This window comes from Sciurus carolinensis, unplaced genomic scaffold, assembly GCF_902686445.1.
Source record: "Sciurus carolinensis unplaced genomic scaffold, mSciCar1.2, whole genome shotgun sequence".
Lineage (NCBI taxonomy): Eukaryota > Metazoa > Chordata > Mammalia > Rodentia > Sciuridae > Sciurus > Sciurus carolinensis.
The window spans coordinates 1,149,550-1,169,455 of record NW_025920146.1 but is presented as its reverse complement, the minus strand read 5'-3'; the positions used below and the strand labels follow the sequence as shown (position 1 = coordinate 1,169,455).

The following is a 19,906-nucleotide window of genomic DNA, read 5'->3' as shown; positions in this document are numbered from 1 at the left end:
ACAAGAAAGAGTAAGCCCCTTGTCATAAAGTTGTACCTGTTGAAAACTAAGTTGATGAATGTTAAGCTACATGTATTTTGCAATTTTGCATCCTGGTTGTTCACGAACTCTGTTGAAATCTTTAGCTTCCCTGCTACCACTGTTCCAGAGAGACAATTCCATTAGTGCAGTCATTGGTTCCTCAGGTGGGACAAATCTATTCTGTCATTGGTCTAACCTTGGGAATTTTCAGTGCTCTAAATGTGGTAGAGAATAGCCATCAGAATTGTGGGAACTTGGGATAGAGTCCTGGATACTTTACATAATAATTTCTTTCTGGAACAAGATCATGTCAATTCCCTAAGAAAAGCAGTTCTCATTCATCGGATTTTTCCCCCTCCTTCCTGCCTGGAATTACACCTGGCAGTTTATGTTGAACAACTGTAATTCTGGTGATCTTCTACTTTAGTGATAACTTTCCTATGTTTTGTTAGTTTCTCCTAGTGTTATTACAGAGGAATACCCTTGCCGTGTTTCCTCGCTCCCAAGGTGTGACCAATTCATATACTTGTAATACTTTCCAGGAAGGGTAATTTCAATACTATAATGTTAATCAAGAAGATGGATGCATGAAATCCCTGCCTGGGAGAAGGGCTGTGAGCTTGTTTAATTAATATCCAACTCATATCCTGGGGCCAAGCCATGAACACACCATAGAGATAATGTTCTTTCCTTTCTGAAATTTTATTATGCTGTTCAGGTCATAAAACTCACACAATTCTTAGAGGCTGTACAGGTCCTAAAAGTTATGCTGGTCATAGAGGATAGTCAGGTTTTAGAAAGTACACTGGACATAAAGGTTAGTCAGTTAGTAAAAGTTATTCAGGTCATCAAGATAAGGATGACCAGTGGCTTCAGAACACAGAAAATATGCAAGTCATACATGTTACTTAGGTAGTAGGAGTTACGCAGATCACAGAGGATACCCAGCTCACAATGGTTGTTCAGGTCATAGAGCCTACCAAGTCTTTAGTGGCTACAAATTAAATATCTACACATGGCATAAGCCTGTGGAATTCATAAAGGCTGTCAGGATTACATAGGTAGTAGTTGCTTCATGAGTTATAAATGATATAGGGTCATAGAGTTTACTCATACTGTAGAGACTATGCAAGCCATAAAACCTCAATTTTTTGAGGCTGCTCAGGTCCCAGAGTTGACACAATTCATAAGGGCTTCTCAATCCATAGAGACCATTCAGACTATTAATACTACACAGGTCATATGGGTTACTCAGTTCATTTAGGCTACTTACACCAGAGAGGATATGCAGGACAGGGAGTCTATAGTAGGTCATGAAAACCATACATATTACAGATAATATAGTACAAGTCATAGAAATTTTTCAGGTTATAAAAACTTCTGAGATTATAATGACAATTCAGGTCTTATAGGCAATGCAGGTGCAGGGGGCTTCACAGATTATAGAGGCTCTGAATGTTATTGTGGTTACATTAGAGATAGAGGCTACACAGACCATAGTGGCTGCATAAATCAGAGGTTATGAGGGCTAAAGAAGCTACTTAGGTCAGAGAGTAAGTAGTAAAAGTCATAAAGTCTACAGAGATCATAGAGTCTATGCATGTCAAAGAGGTATGCAATTCACAGAGGTTAACAGGATCTAGACACTACTCAGGCCAGGTAGGTTACTGTGCATATAAGTCCTATGCAGGTCAAGGAGGCTACATGATTCATGGAGCCTACAAAGTTCAAAGTGCCTATTGAGGTCATTTATGTTTCTCAGTTCATAAGGTTATAGAGATCATAGGGATTGTTTACACCCATAGAAGATACACAGGTCATTAATGCTATGCAAGTATAGAAGCTATTCTGGCTACAGAAACAGCACAGGTCATATGAACTTTATGATAATTTGGGTACTCAGGCCATAGAAGTGGTACAAGTCAGAGAGTATATGCAGGCCAGAGACCCTGTTCAAATTATAGAGGTTATGCAGTTCATAGTGCCTATGAATATTATAGGGCATACTAAGGTCATTTAGACCACTAAGTCCATAGAGGTTTTTCAGGTCTACTAGGCTACTCAGGATATAAATACATGCAGGCAATAGAGGCTATGCTGTAGAGGACACCCAGGTCATAGAGGTGATACAGTTCACAGAGGCTACTCAGACCATACAGGCTACCCATGCCATAGTGATGATACTGGTCATAGTGAATATGCACTTCATAAAGAATATTGATGTCACAGAGGCAACTCAGGATACAAAGAATACACAAATCATATCAGTTACTAAGCTCATTTACACTTTTTAGTCCAAATAACCTATAAAAGTTATAGAATTTACAAAGAAATAGAGACTATTCAGGGCATAAATAATGCACACATCAGAAAATGTACTCTAGTCATAGAGAATATGAAGGTCATACAGTTTAATCCAGTGATAGACACTATTGAAAACTTAAAAACTTTGCAGGCCATAGGTGTCATTTAGGTTATTCAGACTACATTAGCTACATAAATCTTAGGTGCCACTCAGGACACAGAGGCTTCACAGGTAATAAAGGTTGTGCAGATCATAGGGGCACCATGGGTCATAGTAGTTCCTGAGATCATAGAAATTACACAAGTCATTTAGGCTAATCAGGCCATATAAGCAACACAGGTTTTAGTGGCTGTGTACACCATATGAGCTATGCATGTCATGAGTCATACACATGTCCTGGATACTACACAGATTGTAGATGCTACATTGACCATAGAGTTTATGCAGATGTTAGGTGCTTCTAATTAATAGGGGCTATACTGGCTTCAGATTGACTCAGTTCAAGCTATATGATCAGCTGAGATGTTTAAGTGAAAAATCGAGGTTTTTCAGGTGATAAATTCTACACAAGTTATAGGAATTATTCAGGACATGTAGGCTACATAACTTATAAATGATATAAATGTCATGGAGAATACATTAGTCACAGATAGGATATAGAAGTTTCTAAGACCACAGAGAATACACTGGTAATTAAGGAAATTCAGGCCATAAAAAAAGATGCAGGTCATAGAGTCTGCACAGGTCAGAGAGGTTGTGTTACCAAGAGAAACTACTCAGTTCCAGGATGCTACTCAGGTATAAAGTATAAGCAGACAATAGAGATTATTTAAGTCATATGTACTGCATAGGTCTTAGGGGCTAATCAGGTCATAGAGGTTACATAGGACATGGAGGATACTTAGATCAAAGAAGTTATGCAGTTCACAGAGGCTACTCTAGTCATAGAGGGCATGTAGGCCATGAAGGCTACTCAGGACCTAGAGTCTTATGTCACAAAGGCTGCAGGAATCATAGAGGGTTTACTGGTCAAAAAGACTATTTAGGTCATAAAGGTTGTGCCAACCATAAAAGCCGCTCAGGTCAAAGAGGATACCTGGACTATAGAGGTTACAAGAACATAGAGGTTATGCAAGTTGGAGGGGCTACAAAAATCATATGGATTAAAAGGTCAATCATGGTTCTAAGGCCATTATCCTACATTTAGGTTTCTCAGGCCATCATGATTACATAGATAATTGAGTGTATGCTGGTTAAAAGCTACTATGTCACAAAACATATACAGGTTATAGATGCTACTTAACTGATAGAATAGAGGCATGTTATAGTGGCTACACAGTTGACAGAACCAACTCTTGTCTTAAAGGTTATACAGTCCAAAGATGGTACTCAAACTAGACTACTCAAGGGCATAGGATCCACTTTGGCCACAGAGATATGAGAAGTCACAGAGGTTATGAAGATTATGAAGGCTACTATAGCCATACAGAGGGCTACAGTACATAAGATTTTTCAAGCCAAAGAGACTACGTAGGTACTTGAGGCCATAGAGATTATGCAGTTAATAGAGACTCTGTAGGCCATGGAGAATACTCAGGCCATAAAGGCTACATAGTTCATAGAGTTTAAGTAGTTCATACAGGCCATAGACTTCAAAGGTCGTAGTGAATACTATTTTTTCTAGAGAATACTGATGCCAAATAGGCTACACAGATTATAAGAAATACACAGGTCATAGAGGCTGTGCAGGCAATAGAATTTATTCATTCCATAGATTGTATGCAGGTCATAGAGGTTGCACTATTTATAGAGTATACTCAGGTCACAGAAGGAACATGGGCAATAGAAGTGATACTATTGAAGTGAAGCTACACAGACCATAAATGATATACTGGCCATAAAAATCTTCATAGTCAAAAAGAATATATAAGCCAAAGATAATACAGAGATCATATAATCTACTAATCCCATAGAGCTACAGAGGACATACAGGCTTTTTTGACACAGATATTTTATAGTTAATAGAGACTAGTCAGTTAATAGAGGCTAAGTTCATATAGGCCAATAAAGTCATAGAGACTTACAGGTCATTTAGGTTACTCAAACAATAAATGTTACATAGGTCATAAAGGCTACACTGTTCATAGGGGCTACTCAAGCACATAGACCCTGTGGATCACAGAAGCTACTGAGATCATAGAATACACTAAGGTCATTTAGTCTATTAAGGCCATAGAGACTAAGAAGTAATTTGGACTACTCAGTCCATCTAGGGTACAGAGGATATAGCACCTTCCATGGTCATAATAGGTGACACTGGATGTGAAGTCTATGTAGGTCATAGAGAGTACTAAGGTCATAGAGGCCACACAGTTCCCAGAGAATACTCAGGGCATAAAATCTGAAAATTCAGAGTGGATACTGAAGTAATTGAACTTTTTAGACCATGAAGGCTATGAGATGCATAGAGGCTGTGCAGGCCATAGAGGCTAATAAGGCCATAGATTAAAAGCAGGCTATGTGGACTATTCATGTCCTACAGGTTACTCAGACATAGATGCTATGAAAGTCACAATGGCTACACAGATCATATAGGCAGGTCATTGCAGATAGGCAGGTAATTTATGTTGCAAAGATCATGAAGGCTACCCTGGTCATAGAGGTTACCCAGTCACTATGGCTAAGTAGTCCATAGAGGTCAAGGCCATGTAGGCTATTCAGGGCATAGAAGCTATGGCCCTAGCTCTAAGGTCATACAGACAACACATAACAAAGAGGCTAAATAGGGCATAGAGATACATATATCCTAGACATTGCACAGGTTATAAATGTCTATGCAGGCCATTTAAGACACAAGACTTATAGATGTTACACAGGTTAAAGAGGTTACTTCATCCATTGTGGAATTGGAGGTCTTGGAGAATATGTAGGCAATAAGAAATTTGCTGAACTTGTGCTGTAGAAATGCCAGGAGTCACAGATGCTCTGCCAGGCTATTCCATCCAAAGGTGTTACAGGTAATGATAGCTTCCCAGGGCATAAAGGTTGTGTGGGTCATGGAAGAAATACAGGTCCCAGATGTTACTGCTCATAGATGCTAAACATTCCATACAAGTTTTAGAGGCATGAGATAATAGTGGTTATACTGGTCATAGGGGCTATTCAGCATATAGAGGATACACAGGCATAAGATTCTTCTCAGCCCACAGATACTACATAATTCATAGGAGCCACTAATGCCGGATATACCACTTAAATCATAGACTATATGATAATTGTGGAATACATTCTGTTCATACATGTTATACAGAAAATAGAGGCTGCTAACACCAGGCAGACTATTCCAGAAATAGAAGTTGCTCAAGCCACACATGTTATGCAGGTCATAAAAGTTATGGCTATTAAGTTACAAAAGGTTACTCAGATCATGGGACTATTCAGGCCAAGAACATCTTCTATGTCATAGAGGCTACTCAGGTCATACAAGCTACATAGGCCACAGAGGGTTCTCAGGACATATAAGCTACATAGGCCATACAGACTTTAAAATGTCCTAGAGAGTTTATGCTGGTGATAGAGCCTACTCAATCTACTCAGGTCACAGAATCTACCCAGGCATAAATGCTACTCAAGCCATGAGATTTATACAGGTCATAAGGGCTACTTAGGTCATAGACCCTATAGAGGTCATGGAAGATAGTCTGGTCATAATAGCTATTTGGGTCATAGAGGCTACACAGCTTGTACAGGCTATACAGGTGTAAAGTCTTCTAGTTCATTGAAGATATGCAGAATACTTGGGCTACTCTGCTAATAGAGTGTAGGCTGGTAATATGGGTAATTCAGGACACAGATATAAATAGGTCTAGAATCTGCACAGGTCAAAGAGGACTTTCAAGACATAGAGATTACTCCTTTCTTTGAGGGTAAGCAGATAACAGGTTTTAATTAGTTCAGTTAGACTATTCAGTACATAAGAATATATACTGTATGCAGGTTGCTCAGGACAGAGAAACTGTGAAGGCTACACAAAATGTACAGGAAAAAAATGTGATCAAAGAGTAAGCCATGTTATCCATAAAGTCCAAGAAGGTCATGGAGTCTATGCAGGAAAAAGTACCTGCAAAATAAAGGCTATATAAACCATAGAGGTCACTGAGTTTTTTAATCCTACCCAGGTCTTACTGTCTATTCAGGTCTTCAAGGCTCTACAGGACATAAAGCCTAGAGAGATCACAGAAGCTGCACAATGTCATAGAGGTTATTTTTATCATACAGGCTATGCAGGTAATGGAGGATTTTCAGGTCATAGAGGAAATGCAAGTCATACAAGGTTCAAAATCATAGGGACTGTTAAGTGAATTTAGTCTAATAAAGCCCTACAGGCTAGGAATATCATTTAGGGTACTCAGGTATAAAAGACATACATGTCACAGAGGATATACACTAATAAGGCCTTACAGGGTAGGCAGAAAAAATTCTACTTATGAAATAGATGCTATGAAGGCAATAGATTCTACTCAGGATATACAGTCTTCAAAGGATACAGAAGCTACATAGGTTCTAGAAGAAATCAAGGCCATAAACTCTTCTCAGTTCTTAGAGACTACACAGGCCAGAGAAGATACTAACACCATAGAAGCTATTCAGGACACAGGTAATGCACAGGTCATAGGGAATATGCAGATACTAGAGACTACTCATGCCATAATACCTCTATAATTGATAAAGGCTAGCAGGTCACAGAGGTTATGCTGGTCATAGAGGCTCTGCATATAATAGGCCTACTCTGGAAATACAGGTTTTGCAGGTCACAGAGGTAGAACTCATCATAGAGGATACATAAGTCAAAGACAGTGGTATGGTTTGGATGTGAGGTGTCCCCCAATAACTCTCATGAGAGACAGTGAAAGAAGGTTCAGAGGAAAAATTATTGGGTTGTGGGAGTCTTAACCCAATCAGTGAATAAATTCCAGATGGGTTTAACTGAGTGGTCACTGGAAGCAGGTAGGGTGTGGTTGGGGAAGTAGTTCATTGGGGGCATGGCTATGGAGTATATTTTATATCTGGAGAGTGGAGTCCCCCACTTTCTCTCTGCTTCCTGATGTTGGGAGATGTTCCCCTCCACCACCCTCTCCTGCCATGATATTCAACCTCACCTTGAGCCCTGAGAATGGAGCTAGCCTTCTATCGGCTAAGACCTCTGAAACCGTGAGCCCTCAAGTAAGCATTTTTTCTTCTACAATTGTTATGGCCAGATTATTTAGTCACAGTAGCAAAAAACAAAACAAAAAAAAAAAGAAAAAAACAAACAAACAAAAAAACAAAACAAAACAAAACAAAAACTGACTAGACCAGAGGGTACACAAGGCATAGAAGTTACTGAGATCATAGAAGTTTCACAGATCATATAAATATGCAGGTAGAGGAGCTGCTAAAGTCACTAAGGGTAATAAGTCCACACAGGTGAGGGAGATAAATTAGGATAGCTCAGTTATAAAGGCTAGTCAGGACATACAGGTTACTCAGATAACATGTAATACAAAGATCAAAGAGGCTACACAGGGCATAGAGGCTACTAAGACCACAGTAATTACAAAGACTGTAGTAGTTACAGAGGTTAGATAAGATACTGTGATCATTTAAACTACTCAGGCCATTAAGTTTATGCAGGTTATAGAGATTACACAGGTGATTGAGACTATTCAATAATTAGATGCTATGCAAGTCATAAAAACTAAAGAGGCCATAAAGGCTTATCATGGCACAGAGGTTTTGCAAAAATACAGGTAATTTAGGTCATAGAGGCAATTCATGCCATAGAGTCTATGCAGAATGTTAGAGCTACTAGGTTTATTTAGGCTTTTGAGTCCATAAAATTTGGAGAGGTCATAGAGGTAATAAAAGAAATAAAAGCTATGCTGATAATGGAGATTTCAATTGTCATAGGGGGTACTAAAATTATTTTGGTTACATAGGCCATAAAGGCTACACAGGTAAATAGAGGCTACTCAAGCCATGGAGTTACTGGGCATAGTGTCTTTTTAGGTAATCTAGTAAACTGGGCCATAAAGCATATGGAGATGATAATGTCTATGAGATTTATAGAGGCTGTAGTAGACACAGAGGTCAGAAATATCACAGAGACTACTCAGGTCTTAGAGTCTAGACAGAAAATAGAGCCTACACAGGACGTAGATCCTGCACAGGTCATAGAGTCTACATGCTCATTGCAATTACTAAGGCCATTTAAACTAATATGGCCATACAGACTAGGCAGGAAATAGAGGTTCTGACTGTAAAGGCCAAATTGGTCATACAGACTCTTTAGATGATATAGAATGTACATTCCACAGAGGCTACACAGTGCAGAGAGGCTAATTAGTCCGTACTGGCAGTGAAATTATTAGTGACTACTGAGGTTATATGGACTACTGAAGTAATTTAGGCTATGAAGGTATTAAATGCTATTCAGGTCAGAGAAGATACTCAGGGAATAAAGGATTCACAGGTTATATGAGCTACTAATGTCATAGAGAATCGAAAGATTGGAGAGGTAACTCAAGTCATTGAATCTACCTGGGCCATAGAGTCTTCACAAGTCTTACAAATTACTGAGGTTATTTAGGCTACTTGAGCCACAGAGTCACAGGTCATAGAGACTACTAATACCATTTAAGTTACACAACTCAGAGTGTCTATTCTGAACACAAAAGCTACATAGGACTTAGTGGCTACTGAGATCAGAGAATACAGAAATAATTTAGGCTACTCAGATCATAAAGGTGACAGAGGTCACAGTGGTTTCATAGCCATAGAGGCTAATCAGGTCATAGAGGCTATACAGATCCTTGTGGCTCTGCAGACTATAGAACCTATGCAGGTTTACTGACTTCAAAGTCTTAGAGCTCATGCTGGTCATACAGACCACTCAGTTCATACTCTCTACTCCATTCATAGAGGTAAGCAAAAAAAAAAAGAGAGAGAGAGAGAGAGAGAGAGAGAGAAAGGCATTTTAGGCCACAAGTGCTATGCAAGTCATAGGGACTATTTGATCTTAGAAGCTACATGTGTCCTGAAGGATACTCAGAGCAAAATTGTTTCTGAACTGATAAAGACCATGCCAGTTACAGAAACTGCAAAGTTCATAGAGGCTATTCAGGCCTTAGAGCCTATACAAGTGATTCAGACAAAATATGACATAAAGACTACACAGATCATAGATGATACTCAGGTCATAGGGCATATGCAAACAAGAGAAGTTACTCAGGTCATAGTCATATACACTACTAAGTTGATGGAGGATATACAGGTCATAAAGTCTAGGCAGGTCATAGGGGCTATTAAGATCATTTAGGTTACTAAAGTCATACATTTAGGCTACTCAGGAAATAAAGGCCTTGCAATTTTAAGAGCTACTCAGGTGATAAACAAAATGAAAGTTGAGATATTATTCAGTATACTAAGGCTACTCAGGCCATATAGAACATGAAGATAATAGTGGTTACTGAGGTCAGAGCAGACATTAAGTTAATTCAGACTACTCAGGCCATTAAGGCTATGCAGGTCACAGAAGATACTAAGGTTATTTTGACTATACATGATATAAAATAGACACAGGTTACAGTGGCTACATAAGTTTAGATGCTTCTCAAGTCATAAGGAGTACACAGGTCATAGAATATACATAACTGATCAAGGTTCTTCAGACCATAGACTATACTCTTTAGAGTGCTCAAAGTCAGTGGTTTCACAGGTCATAAAGGCTAAGCAGTTCACCTATTCCACTTATGTCTTAGTGGGGGTGTGGGAAGTGGAAGGTACTCAATCATTAGGCACTACAGAGGTAATAGGGGCTACTCAGATCCTAGAGACTAAGCAGGCCATTGATTATACTTAGGTCAAAGTGGGAAATCAGCCATAGAGGTGTTGCAAATGACAGAGACTACACAGGCCATGGAGGCTTCTCAGGCCACAGAGGTAACTCAGGTAATGGAGGCTACGTAGGAGACTTAGGCTGCTCTTGTCATAAAGTATACTCAGGTCATAAGGGGGACCCAGGCAAAATAGACTATTCAGGTCATAAATACTGAACTGATAATACAAGTTACTCAGGTCATAGAGGCTACTCTGGTCATCAAGGCTATGCATTTTATATTGATTACTAAGGTCATTTAGACTACTAAATGGGTAGGCTATAAGGATTTGCAGAGGATATTGAGGACATGTAAGCTACTCAGATGTTTTAGTCAGCTTTTTTCTGCTGTGATGAAAAGATCTGACAAACAATTAGGGGTGGAAATTTTATTTGTGAGCTCATGGTTTCTGACGTCTCAGTTCACACACATCAGGCTTCTTTCTTCAGTTCTTGAGTTGAGGCTGAACATCACAGCAGAAAAGTGTGGTGGATAGAAGAGGCTCAATGTATCTTATCAAGAAGCAGAGACTAAGCTCAGCTAACCAAACATATACCCTAATGACTCACCTTCTCCAGCCACACCTTACCAGTGTATAATTATTTTTCAGTTAATTCATATGAGGCACCATAGTTTGGTTTGACATGATTTCTCAGAGCACTTTTCCAAATACAGACAAATTATGGGGACACTGGTCAAAAATTAGGCTTCTACTGCCTTAGAAATCACTGGCACATCATCTTCAAAAGTGGCTCTCACATGTCTTTCCAGCAATGCCTGAAAGTTCTGGTGACCCAAATCCTACAGCTCTTGATGTAATGACTCTTCTTAGAGTTTACCAATGTTAATTGCAGTGCCAGACTACCTATCACTTTAATTTATGAGATCTGTGTTTTTCTGTCATCTACAGGAGGGTTCACCTCTCTCCTAAATATACTGTACATCCCAGAGTATATCCTGCATCCATGCTTCATGAAGTATTTCACAAAGAAAATGAAGGTCAACTTGTACCACAAGTATGTGGGCAGCACCTGTAACACAAGCAAATGATCAGAATGGATCTCAATTTTCAATGCCACAGAATTACCACAACCCTCATGACTTCAGTTCTGAGTCATCACTGAAATCCTGGAATGGATGAGGCCAGAACTGGCTGTGGAGAGGGCATGTGAAGGAGGAGAAACACCTACAGGTGTTAGAGAATTCCCCCAAGTCCAGGGTTGCTCCTAGTGAGCCTCACTTGGGAGCAAGCAGAGAGATAAGACAGAGAACCCCCTTGAGTCCGTCTTTCAAATTCCCAGCAGGTTCCATTATAAACTAAAGATTCAAAACATGCCCAATAACTGAAATGATGTAGGAAGCAACTGATCAAGTCATGTAAAAAGCATGGTCTCTGTCCCATTTCTCTGGGAGAATCCCATTACCAATAAGGCAACTGCATGGAACAATTCCTCAACCATACACAAGGATCCCTGCCACTGGTGATTTGGCTCTTCAGATCTGAGCTGCAGGCTTGCACCTGAGGTCAGTCAAGTGACCCTAAGTCCGAGGATCTCTGTATGAGGATCAATATGCCCTGAGTGCAAAGGTGCCAATACAAGGATCTGAGGAGGGGCAGATGGAGCCTGTGCTGCTTTAATGCCCCTCACTAACCTGAGGCTTGAAGTCGATGTCTCTGGACTGTGTTTACAGGGTGTCCTGTCTCAGGCTCTCATTGACTGTCCTGGGTTCTATCCTCTTCCTTTAATCATTGCATTTGTTTAATTTGGATTCCAGTAAGAAAACTGTGCTCATGCATACATCATCTTAAAATGTATAAATTTGTCTAGGTCAGTCTAGCTGTGAGCAAATTTTAGTTTTAAAATAATATATATTTTTATTTTTTTCTATTGAGAGTTTGGCACACTACACCTTTGTGTTGGATGCTATGTTTAGAAATAGAATAATTCAGCCCTCAGATCTTGGCACTTCAGTGATTGAAACTGGCAGTGCTGTGCTTTAGAATGTGAAAACCAGAACTGGGCTGACTCGGTACAGATCCATGTTGAGGATCTTTGTAGAAAGATGTGTTTGAGGAAGGGGACTAACACTTGGGTAGGCTTTATTGATATACTTCTTCATAGGATTATTTGTTAAGACAGTGAATCTGTTTCTAGTTCAATTAAACACTGCTGGAACCCAAAATTCATCACCACTTCTCTGTAATTTCTTCTTTGTCCAGTTTTACAGAGTTAAGATCCCAGGAGAGCAATTTTGAAGCACTTTTCCAGGAGTAGCCAACAAAGACAAATTATCCAGCTGCTCTTGTTACCTTAATGCTTGTTTATAGTGACATGGAAACTGAAGGAACTTTGGCCTATTTAATGGTCTCATCAGGCATGCCATGGCTCATTCATGGCTCTTTTTCCTTCCTGAAGAAACTTAGTGGAATAGGAAATGTTATCATCTAATGCCATAAGATGAATGCCTGTAGGAGTAGGAAATGAGGGGAGAAATATCCAGGTCTTTGATTTCTACCAATTTAAAAATCAGGGACCATTTCCTCTTTTCAAATTCACTGGAGCCTCAGTGTGTACCAAACCCAGAAATATTCATAGTTCCATATCTTCACTCCATTGATTCATCCACATTTGTTATTCCTCAGTAAATTTCAAAGAACACAAAAGAAGCTAGAAATGCCCTATCCTGGTAAGTTTCCCACAGGAGCAATTGTGCATATATGTGTTGATTTTTAAGTCTTTTCAGGCAACTTGACTATCATCTGTCTCTCACCTTTGGTGTGAAGGTGTTGAGCAACAACTTAGCTCCATGTGCACAAGAAAGATTGTCCTGAGTCTCCTGTAATTGTTACTTAATGTTTGAAGTTCCTTAGGGGAATGGAAAGATTTTACTTTGTGTTCCATTCAACAGTGAGTACAGGCAAATGAGTGAAGATGCATTTGGTTGGTTAGTGAGTATCCTTTTCAAGGAGTGGTTTCCTATTCCCTTGTCAGTCCTCAAAACTATATTGTCTGTCTTTCTCTCTGCTCCATTAGCCTTAGGTATTTAAACAATGTTGCCTTCTGAGATGCCTCTTTGTTTTTACTGCTGGGACCTTCTTTCCAAATTTTAGCTGGAAGTATAGGAGAAAACTCTGTCTTCAACTATACACAAAACAAAAGGATGTGGCTTGGTGCTACTCTGAGAGAAGCAATGTAGTCTTTCCCTAAAGACATGGAGAAAATGAAATTCTTTCCTATGGTTATGACCATGCTATTGGGCAAACTCTTGACCAATTAACACCATCCTTGCTTCTTGATATAACATGTGCAACAGTGAATTTTGTAACAAAAATATTTTCACCTACATGAGGCACTTAGAAATGGAAGTACAGAAATTACTGCTCCTTGCCACATCAAAGTGTCCCCCAGCATCTGCAAGCTGCCACACCAAGTTAATCTACAAAGTTCTAGAATCCCAACAGTTCTTTATGCTCCCAGTATATGGAACCAGATAGAAACAAGACTTTCCATGACTCCACCTTCAAAGTAAAACCTCATGACCCTTGCTGATTTCTGTTTCTTTGAAACAAAATGCAAATGTAGATTCACTAAAAGGGCAGGGAGCTATAGGACTTTGGCACTGGAATGCTGTGGGTGTTGGGGTCCCTTTTAGTATAACCACATTATACAATGGGAAGAGAAATTTAGACAATTCTACATTGCATAAGAACCATTTTCAGGTCTATATCATGGGGAAGCTATCTCTGTAAATCAGCCATTGAAAACTTCCATTGGTGCAGTGTGGAAACATGGCCAGGGGAGGAGCTCACTTCCTCTCTTTCATGGTGGAACTCATGTCATAGTATATTTGCATGTCATTCTCTGTTCTTCACCTTCTTGTTTTTTTCAAATGTATGTTTGTGCATTGCAACACATGACACTAGTGTTAGATTTTCACATGGAGTACATTTATGAATGGGCTGATACATCTGCTAACAACTTCAAAGCAGATGCTAGAAAAATCCCTGGAGATGTGAGGAAGCTATGAGGACCCTGCAATGCATAATGACTTTTTCAGGACCACACACATGGGCAGAAAGAGGGAATAGGTCTGAACCAAGGGGAGCTGGCTACACTAGACCTGTTTGGGGACCTGATACAGTGTATGTCAGTGAAGATGCATTTGGTTGGTTAGTGAGTATCCTTTTCAAGGAGTGGTTTCCTATTCCCTTGTGCATATGTCATGGGGAGATGAGAGCATTCTACCTTGCATGGGAACTTTTGAAATATCTTACATGTTAAAGGGCCTCAGTTTAAAGGTCCCCAAGGAAGTGACCTTTTTCCTTGGCAATGGAACACACAACCTGGAACCAAGTACCTAGGCACTCATAGTCCAGATACAGGCCTATTTTGCTCATTTTTTTGGGACAGCAAGCTCAGAGCCATGAGTTTTTATTGCCTACTGATCTGTGAATACATAGGTATTAGGAAAACTATGAGGAGGGACCTTTCCTGAGTGTAGAAGAACTGGATCAATGCCGGGTTCCAACAACTCTGGTGATTTTTCCCAAGGAGACCAGAGGCGAGACAGGAAAGGTCATTGCAAATGAGTGGAGGCTAGCCCTCAACTCAGATTCCCATTTTGATAATCCCACACTAAACAGGTGTGTGTGTGTGTGTGTGTGTGTTTGTGGTGTGTGTGTGTGTGTGGTATATATATATATATATATATATATATATATATATATATATATATATATATATTTGTGTGTGTGTGTGTGTGAGTGATATCCCCTGAGAATAAGAAGGGAAAATCTTTTGTTCTGTTTTCCCTTGACATTCAGACTACTGTTTCTGTGTTAAAATATTCCTTTTGGATTCCCCAAAGTAGGGAGAAGATGCCATAGATTAATCACTGGATGTATACTGTGTATTTGAAATCTTCCCAGCACTCATCCTACAGAGCTTGTAGATTACCTGCACCTTGCCTGCAGAAAGGGAAACCACATATATCCTTGGATTTTTGTATTCCTGCTAAAATTAGGTCAGTTCCACAAAGATTCTGGAGCTATTGTGTAAATGATTTGTACCACCTCCAAGATCTGGAACATGACCATCTCCTGGTTTGGTTTTGGACAGTTTGGTATTACTCTGAACCTCAGTCATCTATGTGGAAAGGAGGGTCTTCAGAAGAGAACCCTGCCTGGTTGTTTATAAAACCAATAAGATGAACCCTAGGAGTATTTACCTAGGCCTGGTGTCATAGAGCTGGTTATCAACTGCTCTGGTCTTCCCTGTAGGCTGTCCCTCCCCTGTAAGGAAGTTCTCTGCCTTGGACCATGCTTCTCTGAAACCTCAGGAAAGAGTTTCCACACTTAGGAAGGAGTTTGTGGTCTGAATTTAGGAGAGTTCCTGACCTGTATGTAAACAGAACAGAGACCTCTTAGGTGGACATAGTGGGTCCTGCACCTGAGGTAGCTAGGCTATAAGTGGTTAGGTTTATTCTTGGCTTAAATGTATGTGAAGAACCTACCATTGTCAGGCACTTGGCCTATTATTTAGAAATCTGTATAAACACCCAGCCCTCCTGACCTTCTATTATTGTCAGGAAATTATTCAAGCCAGTATGAATTTAGGCAGATGGGGGGCACAGAATGTTACTGATGATGGACTTCTGGCCTTATGTTGGTATGAAAATCTCCAGTCAGATATCAAAGAGGAATGACTTCAAAGAAGGAATTGAATGGTCTTTGGGTCAAATGAGGGCTTCTGACTCAAGAGTGGTCAGCTCAGAGACTGTTTAGAGAATGAATATGCAAACCCCAGGTTCCACCCTTTGTGCTAGGAATAGCAGGGGACTGAGGTCTGGCTTATTCTGCAGAAGGAGCATGGCAAACAGTGGTGGAATTTTTGGTACCCAAGGAATAGTGTTGTGACTGGGGCCTCAGAGACAGGCCCTTAGAGGAACCCTCCTCTCCACAGCCAATCCCAGGCAGGATTAACCACACTTTTCTGTCTAGATTCTGGACAGCAAGTGTGCAAATCCCCTTTATACTAATTATACTTCTTTGCAAGCCTACTCTAAATACCTCAGAGAGCATACAGTACAAACCTCAGAGAACACTTTTGACTTACCTCAGAGGTCTTTTCTATATACAGCAAATAGCCCTTTTACTCTCTTAGCACTTACACTCACCAATAAGCCTTTCTGCAAACCTCATAAAACCCTCCTACACCCTTCAGAGAGCGCACCCTACATAACAAAGAGAACCTCCCTTTATACTCAGAGAACCATTCCTACAAACCTCAAACTCACTTCAATTCACATTTAAGTAACCCCTACCTACTCACATCAGGAGTCCTACCTATGCAATTCAAAATTCCATCCTTACACACTTTAGGGACACTTCTTCCACACTTCATTGAGCAACACTTAAATAACTCAGAAATCCCTCCCTCTACACCCTAGAGAGTACTCCCTACAAATGCCAGTGAGATGTTAATTCAAACCTCACAATGTCCATGCTACAAACTTCAGCAAATCAAATTCCTCCACAATGCAGATAGAACACACTACTCACTAAAATGCCCTCCTTACTCACCTCTGAGGGTTGAAGTGACACACCTCAGAGAGCCCTTGGAATACTCTGTTGAATGACTACCCTAAACACTTCAGAGATTGCCTCTACTATCCTCAAAGAACACTCCCATTACACATCAGTATATTCTATCTTGTCATATCAAATTGATCCACCTATTCACTTCAGAGGGTCCTAACTAAGCAACACAGATAGCAGTTGTATGCAGGTAAAAGCCCTCCTACACCACTCATAGATTCCTCCTGCACACCTAATAAAGACCTCCTTAAACACTTCAGAGCATGTGTATGACAAACCTTAGAAAGCCCTTCCTTCACATCTCAGAGATCCCTTCCTCTTCCTATACACTTCCCAGTCACCTCTCCATATAGCTCAGAGCCCTACCTACTCACATCAAGTACACTTTCTACACAATTCAGAGGGCACACACACACACACACACATCTTAGAAACCCTTCCTACACACATTTACCAACCCCATACAACTCAAAAACTAATACTACACACCAAACACTGCACCTCTACATACCTCAGAATGCCCTTAATTCAGAGGCCCTTGTTACACACCTCCTAGAGCCCTCCTTTCACAGTTCAGTTTGCCTTCCTTATTTATCTCAGAGATCTATTCTTACTCACCTTAGAGTTCCATCATTACACACTTCAGCAAATTCTTAACACTTACCTCAGAGCCCCCTCCCTATATGTTGCAATCAAGAGTCCTCCCTACAAATCTCAGGGACACTTCCATACAAATATCAGAATGCCCTTTCAAAGTATCTCAAGAAAAATTTACATAGACATCTCATGCAGCCCTTACTACTCACCAAAAAGCCCTCCATATTCAACTGAGAACCATAACTACAAATATCAGAGAGTTCCCATGATACTCTTCTGAGTGTCCTCCAAAAATACCTCAGAGATTCTGCTATCCTCAAGGATCCCTCCCATCAAACTTCAGAATGTTCTCCCTACTCATATCAGAGAGATTTCACTATTCACTTCAGTGGGCCCTCCCTATACAACTGAGATAGCATTTCTATTTAGTAATATAGTCCTCCTATTCCCTGGATATATCCCTCTGTACAAATAACAGAGACTTCCCTCCACACCTCTGAAAGCCATCTGTACACTTACCAGAGTGCCATCCCTCTGCATTTCAATGAGTCCTCACTACACACCTCAGAGTACCTACACAACAAAGCTCAGAGAGTTCATCCTACTCATCTTAGCAAGTTCTGACTTCAGACTATGTAGAATGCCCTCCACACCTCCTGGAGCCCTCCCTTCTATATCTAGTTGTCCTCCTTATTTATCTATGAGAGCTCTCACTACTCACTTCAAAAGGCCCTACAAACATCTCACTAAGCCCTTTCTACTCAACCCAGCACATACTATATATACACCTGAGTGAGCCCTCCCAACTCATCTGAGAAGACCCTCAAACTCATGTCTTATAGCCCTCTAATGCACATCATAGAACTCTCCTACATGTTTCATAGAACTCACACAGAACAGCTAACAGGCGGCATGCTACCAAACTCAAAAGAGCCTACTCTACATACCTCAGTATAACCTTCATATAAATCAAAGTGTATGGTAGAGGCGCTGGAGGCTGCGTTCAGCAGGCGATGCAGAGAAGCATAGAGGAGTGCACACCTGGCTGCCACAGCCCCTAACACCTGAACTTACTCCATTTCTCTGGGCCTATGGCGGCACCTGGCCATCCAGGGACCCGCGCTGCCACACTGAGAATCCTTCCCGGCAGCTACCAGTGTTCCACCACTAGACTACTCACCTGCAGCCCGCCATCCACACAAGTCCCATAAGTTGGGCCTAGGGCAGGCAGGCAGTTGAGGTGGCATGGTTAAGTCGGCACTCACCATCCAGTTCATACAGTTCTATTTTGTAACAGATTATGATCCAACAATTGAAGATGCCTACACAAATCATTGTGTGATAGATGATAGAGCAGCCTGGCTAGATATTTTAGATACAGCTGGACAAGAAGAGTTTGGTGCCATGAGAGAAAAGTATATGACAACTGGAGAGGGCTTCCTGTTGGTCTTCTCAGTCACAGACAGAGGCAGTTTTGAAGAAATCTATAAGTTTCAAAGACAGATTCTCAGAATAAAGGATTGTGATGAATTTCCAATGATATTAATTGGTAATAAAGCAGATCTGGATCATCAAAGACAGGTAACACAGGAGGGAGGACAGCTGTTAGCATGACAACTTAAAGTAACATACATGGAGGCATCAGCCAAGATTAGGATGAATGTAGATCAAGTTTTTCATGAACTTGTCCAGGCTATAAGAAAATTTCAAGAGTAAGAATGTACTCCTTCACCAGAACCAACTCAGAAAGAAAAAAGACAAGAAAGGCTGCCATTGTGTCATTTTCTAAGAATCCCTTGAATTTTAGCTACCAACTGCCAGGAAAAAACCTCATCTCCTTCTATCCTTATGGTTTATGTCATGTTGGTACCTTTCTAGCCTTAGACAAATGATCACCGCTTTAGCCTTATACCAAGAAACTGGCTACTCCTTTCCATGAAGCTAATATAATGGTTCTTTCCAGATCAATTTAAAGGAAACACTAAGGCTGCTTCAAAGATTATCTGATTCTTTTTAAATACATGTATTCATGTACAGACACATTCCTTTTTTTAAGGGCTTACATTTTAATAGGGATGAATTAGTTTTGAAACGTAAGCTGTTTGCAAAACTGAAGTTATATGTTGTGAAATAATTTTGAACTTCTGGAATCATGTTACCTACACTTACTCTAAATAGAAGCATAGGGAGGTTTTTCTTTTAAAAAATGTGAATTTTTTTGCCTGTCTTTAAAATTTTTGATGTCAATTTAAATACACAAAAGTGAGACATCTCAGATTTTTCTTGATACTATAGCTTTTGTTTTCCAGTGGTCAAAATACCAAAATGTCTATTGTATATATGGTTTAAAAACTACTTATCAGGCCTGTTATTACTCCTCCTCTTGAAGATGATAGTGTTCTATGTGTCCAACTAGTTGGGCCCACTCTGGACTTTGGCATCTCAATGTGTACTTGGTTTCTTAATTTA

General features: G+C 40.2%; 1 pseudogene; it reads left to right on the top strand.

Annotated features, from left to right (window-relative positions):
* The window catches only part of LOC124974392 (ras-related protein R-Ras2-like), a 46,500-nt pseudogene extending 27,274 nt beyond the window's left edge, over positions 1 to 19,226 (top strand).
* Positions 19,227 to 19,906: the final 680 nt, after the last annotated feature.